Genomic DNA, 6,655 nt, shown 5'->3' on the forward strand with positions numbered 1-6,655 from the left:
TTTTTTCTTGAGACAGGGTTTCTCTGTGTAATCCTGGCTGATCTGGAACTTGCTCTGTAGCCCAGGTTGGCATCAAACTTAGAGGTCACCTGCCTCTTTCTTCTGAGTGTTGGGATTCAAGGCATGTACCACCATTGCCCAGCTTAGTTTGTTTGTTTGTTTTCCCATTTTTCTTTAGACATGTTTCTCTGTGTAGTCCTAGCCATCCTGGGACTTGCTATGTAGTAAAAACTGACCTTGAACTCACACAGAATTACCTGCCTCTGCCTCCTGAGTACTGAGATAAAGAGTATGTACATCCTTACTTACATACTTTCATCACTTAATAAAGCCAGTGTCACAGAATCTCACTGTACCGTGCACACATCCTACTTGACAGGTTCATTTAAACATTTTCAAGAAAAAAAAATGAGCAGGTAATTGATACCTTGAATCTACAATAAGAAAAATCCTGTTCACAGAACACACAAGTGTTAAAGAGGGGAAACTTTTGAGTGACAAGAGTCTCTGGCTATAAACCAGATTGCAGCTTGGATAAGAAGAAGCCAGGTTCCCACATCTCTCTGCTGCACTCAACACATGCCCTCCATGACAGTCTGGATCCCTGACTGGATCTCTAATAAGATACCTTCCTCCTGCTCTCATGAGCTAAAGCTTCCTCCTCTGTAATTTCATCCTTACCCATTGGAATCCTCACTATCCTTCAAGATCCAGAACAAACACCACCTGCCATGACTAGCCCTGGATGAAAATCAAGTCTCCCTCCTCAGTCCCAACACAAGGCAGAGTCCTGTCTTCCTTCCACAGCCTCTTCTTCCATGAAGCACAGTGCTGAAGAGCTGCTGCCTCTGTGGACCTCACCTAATTTCTGACAAGGACACACCCAAGATGAAATAAAATCTGCTTAGTGGTTAAGGCAGCTGCAGCCAAGCCCAAAGTCCTGAGTTCAATACCTGGAAGTGAGTTTTGAGAAGCCAGGAGGGGTGAGAAGTTAGGGTGTCTGTTAGAGGATGGGGGTCCTTGGCTTTAACAGAGATGTTGATCCTCTCCTGGAGAGAAGGGTTGAGCACAGGGAAGATGATGGAGTCCCAAAGACTCACCCAGACAGAAGACACTCATCGCCTCACAGGCCAGAGGATGGCCTCAGGTTGGATGTCTGACTCTGGGGGGAATAATCTTCATTTTTTCTGGGCTAATTGGGGGAAGAAGGAAGGGAGGGGACAGACATTTGGGGGAAGGAGGTAGAGACAAGAGAAGTGCCAGGTGCATTAACAAGGGAGCAGTCAAAGAAACAAGCCCAAGTGTTTGGAGAGGTGTCCATGCCAGGAGCAGGCAGTCTGAATGAACAGGTCCTTGACACAAGGCAATCTGCAATCCTCAATCCAGAGGGCTGGCAGTGGGAGGATAAGTGGGAGAAAGTAGGGGAGGTTCAGAGATAGGGTGAAACTACCTCAGGGTATGGTAGAATAAACTAGTACTAACAGATGTCAAAATTTTACATTGAATTTTGGACCATCAATTCCACCACATATTATATGACCTGCATCATAACAATATGAATATAACTAACACTAATAAACTATACAAGTTATTAAGATAGTGTTTTGGCCTGAAGACAGGGCTCAGTCAGTACAGAATTTGCTGTACAAGCATGTGGACATAAGATAGAGTCCCCAGAATACATGTAAAAAAGCTAGGCACAGCCCAGAATAGTAGCACATGCCTTTAATCTCAGCATATGGGAGGCAGAGGCAGGTGGGTCTCTGAGTTCAAGGCCAGCCTGGTCTGTATATCAAATTTCAGGCCAGCAAGGGTCTACATAGTAAGACCCCATCTCAAACAAACAAAACAAAACCCCAATGGTACCTATGCTTGTAACTTCAATGGCTGGAGGAGGGTGAGACAGACCAGTTTCTGGGGCTCACTGGGAGACCCTGTCCTAAGCAAAAAGGTGGATGAATCCTGAGGAATGATGTCTGAGGCTGACCCTCTGACCTCTACACACATGCACTAGTATGGAGTCACACGAGAGTGTTTTAGCTTAGCTTAAAACAGACTTTTACTCGTTAGCACTTGTGCTGTCACCTACCAACCATTTGCTAGTATTATTTCTCACCTGATTTACTGCAGCCTTGCATTTACTACAGGTTAGAGCGAGCAGAGGTCTGATTATGCTTGATGGATTCACAATATGCCCCACGGTTGGGCGTGTTTGTACATGCCCGGTGGACCTGGACACTTCCGCCTAGCCAGTTCCAGGTCAAAATAGCCATTTCTGGGTCAAAGTGTCTCCCGTGACCAGGATCCCGTGACATTGCATGGTTGCCTAAGAGTGCAAAACGCAGCCATGTGATCTGCGCATGCGTGGAGTAGTTACATCGCCCTGTGTACGCATGTGTGCCACCCAGCCATTATAAGCCGGCGCCATATTCCCGGCTCCCCCTTCTTCTTCTCCACCCACATGTCTCTCCCGCAGGCCTGAGCACTCGTCTGTCCCTTTTATCTTAATAAAACTCTTGTTAGTGGATTCTGTCGTGTCTTGTGGCATTTCCTCGCAGGGTAAGAGCGCTGCTAAATAACTAACAATAAGGAGACTGGACTCAAATGCAGGCGGGTTTATTTCAGAGAACCTGGGAAGAGCTCACACTAAGCAAGCATGCCTCTCTCACAGACTAGGAACCTTCTACCAAGCTAGAAGGAGAGAGGAAGGGGCCGTGTGTGCTGCGTGCTTAAGCAGGTGGCTAAGTTCTTCTTTGCAGACAGGGTTGGCTGTTGCAGTTAGGTTGTGTCTCAAGAGTCACAATGGGATGCAGAGCATAGCTGTGTTCATAATGCTTTGCACTTGCTGTGGGTTGGGACAAGTCACTGGATTTGAGATCACAGAAGGACACCTCATCATTCTGCAAGAGCAGTTAAAGGTTATTAGCAACTGAGTATCTCTCTAGCTCAACTTACAGACCCCCAGCCCTCTTTTTGTTCAAGATAGGGTCTCACTATGTAGCTCTAGCTGTGCAGGAACTCACTGAGTGGACCAGGCTGTCCTCAAACTCACGCATCAGCACGCCTCTGCCTCCCAAATCATGGAATTAAAGGCTGTATCACTCCACCCAGCTTCTCCAGCCACTTTGGAACCCTGCTTGATCAAACTCTTCTTCAAGGTCTCCAGAAATATATATATATTTATAACATATATAACATATAAAAACATATATATATATATTTTTTTTTTTTCCGAGACAGGGTTTCTTGGTATAGTTTTGGTGCCTGTCCTGGATCTCACTTTGTAGATCAGGCTGGGCTCGAACTCACAGAGATATGACTCTCTCTGCCTCCCCAGTGCTGGGATTAAAGGTGAGTGCCACCAATGCCCAGCAAAAGTAGTATATTTCTAAATCTGAGTTGGGGTCACAGTTTTGTTTTGTTGAGTCATAGTTTTATGTGTTCCAGGCTAGCCTCAAATTCACTGTGTAGCCAAGGCTGATCTTGATCTTCAGATCCTACTGTCTCTATCTCCTAGGGCTGGGATTAAGGACACATGTCATCACACCAGTTTAAATGCTTCTTCTCTTTAATGACAAGTATTTATGGGTCACAGTATGGGACTCTGCTTTAACTACTGTGGCCCTTGGAAGAGTAGTTGCAGATAAGGGACAAGATTGAGTGTGATTGTTGGAGCCATGGCCCAGGTGTGGAGGGCCATGAGACAACTTTCTGGACTTGGTGTCTCCTTCTACCAGGGAATCTTACAGTCTAAGTCAGCTGGTCAGGCTTGCCTGGCAACCACTTTGAATCCACTGAGCCATTTTACCAGACCAAAACTACCAATGTTAAGCAGAGATATAACTAAGTATGAAGATATTCATTCTATTACTCTCTGCATTTATAAATAATTATAATTTTCCCATAATAAAAGTTAAAATAAACAAGATTAATTATATACTATATATGTAATGTATATTAATGTATATATGCATTTCTGAATGTGTCCAGCCCTGTCACCATCTTGAATATCAGACACATATTTTAAATTGCTTGAAAAACAGCCCAATTAGTTAGCCAACCAAACTGCCTGCCTAAACAAACACATGTGCCCTCTGTTCCTCCCCATTGGCTCCCTGTCCCTGTCTTTGAAATGACAATACTGTTCAGCCAGTTGCTCAAACTGATAACTTGGAGACATCCTTGACTCCTCTCTGTGGAGATGGTACAGCAGGTAAAGGCAGCTGCTGCCAAGTGTCACAACCTGAATTCAGTCCCTGAGTACCTATGGGAGAAAGACACAAGTGATTCCCTTAAATTGTTCTCTACCTCAATAAGCACAACACGGCACAGATATGACCACACACAATACATAAATAAGTGTAATGGAGTTAGTTTTAGGGCCTGGAGAGATGGCCTAATAGTTGAGTGCTCACTGCTTTTCCAGAGGAGCCAAGTTAGGTCCTAACAACCCACATCAGTTGCTTCTCAGATTCCTGTACTCCAGCTTCAGGGGATCTGGCTTAGTGTACTAATCAAACTATCATTTTTTTTTCTTTAAATGAGTGGGTGCTGGCTGTGATGGCACATGTTTATAATCCAGCGTTCAGAAGGCTGAGGCAGGAGTGTTGCTAGAGTTTGGGGCTTGCCTGGGATACAAAGCAAGATTTATCTCAAAAAGAAAATAGAAAGAAAAGTATCAGTTGGGTGTGGGTTAGAAAAGGGAACAAAGGTATAATGAAGTGAAAGCAGGGGCTGGAGAGTAGGCTCCGCAGTTGAGAACTATGGTTTTTAAGATAGTTAAGTTCCAGAGGTCTTCAGTTCGATTCCCAGCACTGACTTGGCAGCTCACAACTGTCTGTAACTCCACTTCCAGAGAATCAGATATTCTCTTAGAATTGCATGTACAAAAAACACCAATACCCATACGATAATAAACACAAATTTTTAAAAAGTGGAATTACCTTAATGTTTATCTGCCATAAAGTGAGATACCTTGAAAGGGTGATATTGGGCATCTCTTCCTGGAGAAATCAAAGTTGGCTGTTAATCTGAAGGTCAGATTGGAATGTATCAACAATCACTTCACAGATTAAGCTATTTAATACACCATGGGTCTCCAAACAACAGAGTTATGGATCCTCCTCCGCTAAGGAAGGATACAGGCACAAATCTCTCTTAGAATATAAATCAAGAGAGGCTGGAGGATGGCTCAGTCAGTGAAGTGCTTGTCATGCAAGTGTGAGCAACTGAGCCTGGATTCCAGGTTCCCCGGAAAAAAGACAAAAATCCAGGCAGAGCAGTAATCTGATGATATCAGATCTGGGTAGGTGGAGACAGGAGGGTCTCCAGGGCTCCAACCAGCAAGTCTAGCATAATAGTGAGCTGCAGGTTAATCGAGAGACCTTTTCTTATGCTCCTCATCCTCATCCTCATCTTCTTCCTCATCCTCATCATTATAATCATCATCATCATCATCATCATCATCATCATGGTGATCATTATAATCATCAGCATCATGTTAATCATCATGCACACACTAAATAAATAAATATAGTTTAAACATTTTAAACTACATGGCTGGAGAGATGGTTCAGTGTTTAAGAGTGTTTGTGCCCTTGCAGAGGACACAAGTCCAGTTCCTAGCAACCACATGGGTAGCTCACAATCACCTGTAACTCCTGCTTGAGGTGGTCTGATGCCCTCCTCTGGCTTCTATGGGCATTGCATGCAGATGTGCCATGCGAATCTCCCCCCATATACACACATAATTAATAAAAAATAAAATTTATTGATATTATAAAATTTTAATGAAGAGAGAAAGTGAGGAAATCACCCAACATTGAACTCTGACCTCCAAACCCATGCTTACTTATGTGCACACACACAAAGGAGCATGTTCACCCACTCACTCACACAACCACACACACACACACACACACACACACACACACACACACACAAGCACTCAAGTACAAAAGGAAAATGAATTAAATCCACATGCTTCCACAGGGACATCTTACAGGTAACTTCTTTTCATTTCTATAGGAGGATCAGAATCATTACAGTCTATTTATTTGAATAGAAGAAACATCAATTCTGTGTAAGTGCTGCTATAGAATAGAAGGATACTTACAAGATATAGACTCCCTTGGAAACTGTAACGGCAATGTAGCCTTGCTCAAATTTAGGATCCTCAGCAAGAAGCTCACACATTTTGGAAGTGGCATTCAACTCGTTGTTCTCCATATCCTGAAACAGGAACAGTGAGAAATCCAAGGCAGGACTGTTGGTAACTGGCATCTTCTCTAAGAAGGGAACTGACTTAAGTCAAGGGGGTTTGAAGGAGAATGTCTCCATAGACTCAGATATTTAAACACATGGTCCCCAGTTGGTGTGCTGTTTGGGGATGATGTGGGGAGGTGCAGACTTGCTGTAGGAAGTCTATCACTGGGGTGGGCTTTAAGGCTCACAGCCTTGCCTCACTTCCAGGTTGCTCTCCTTGCTTCCTGTCTGCACTGGAAGCTGTGCTCTCTCACCTTCCTTCTCCTGATGTCATGTCTTTCTGTCGTGATGAACTCTTATCCCTTTGGGGCCATAAGTCCATATAAACTCTACATAAGTTGGTTTTCATCATGGTGTTTTTATCACTACAACAGAAAAGTGACTCATACAG

The 6,655-nt window shown here is 43.9% G+C and overlaps 1 long non-coding RNA gene across 1 annotated transcript; it reads right to left on the bottom strand.

Annotated features, from left to right (window-relative positions):
- Positions 1-2,620: 2,620 nt before the first annotated feature.
- Positions 2,621-6,223, bottom strand: LOC131905141 (uncharacterized). Its single transcript, XR_009377856.1, has 3 exons — positions 6,116-6,223; positions 4,944-5,003; positions 2,621-2,900 (listed from the first exon to the last, which is right to left on the bottom strand). It is a non-coding gene; the product is annotated as an uncharacterized LOC131905141 (long non-coding RNA).
- Between the last annotated feature and the right edge of the window lie 432 nt (positions 6,224-6,655).

Source organism: Peromyscus eremicus, chromosome 2, assembly GCF_949786415.1.
Source record: "Peromyscus eremicus chromosome 2, PerEre_H2_v1, whole genome shotgun sequence".
Lineage (NCBI taxonomy): Eukaryota > Metazoa > Chordata > Mammalia > Rodentia > Cricetidae > Peromyscus > Peromyscus eremicus.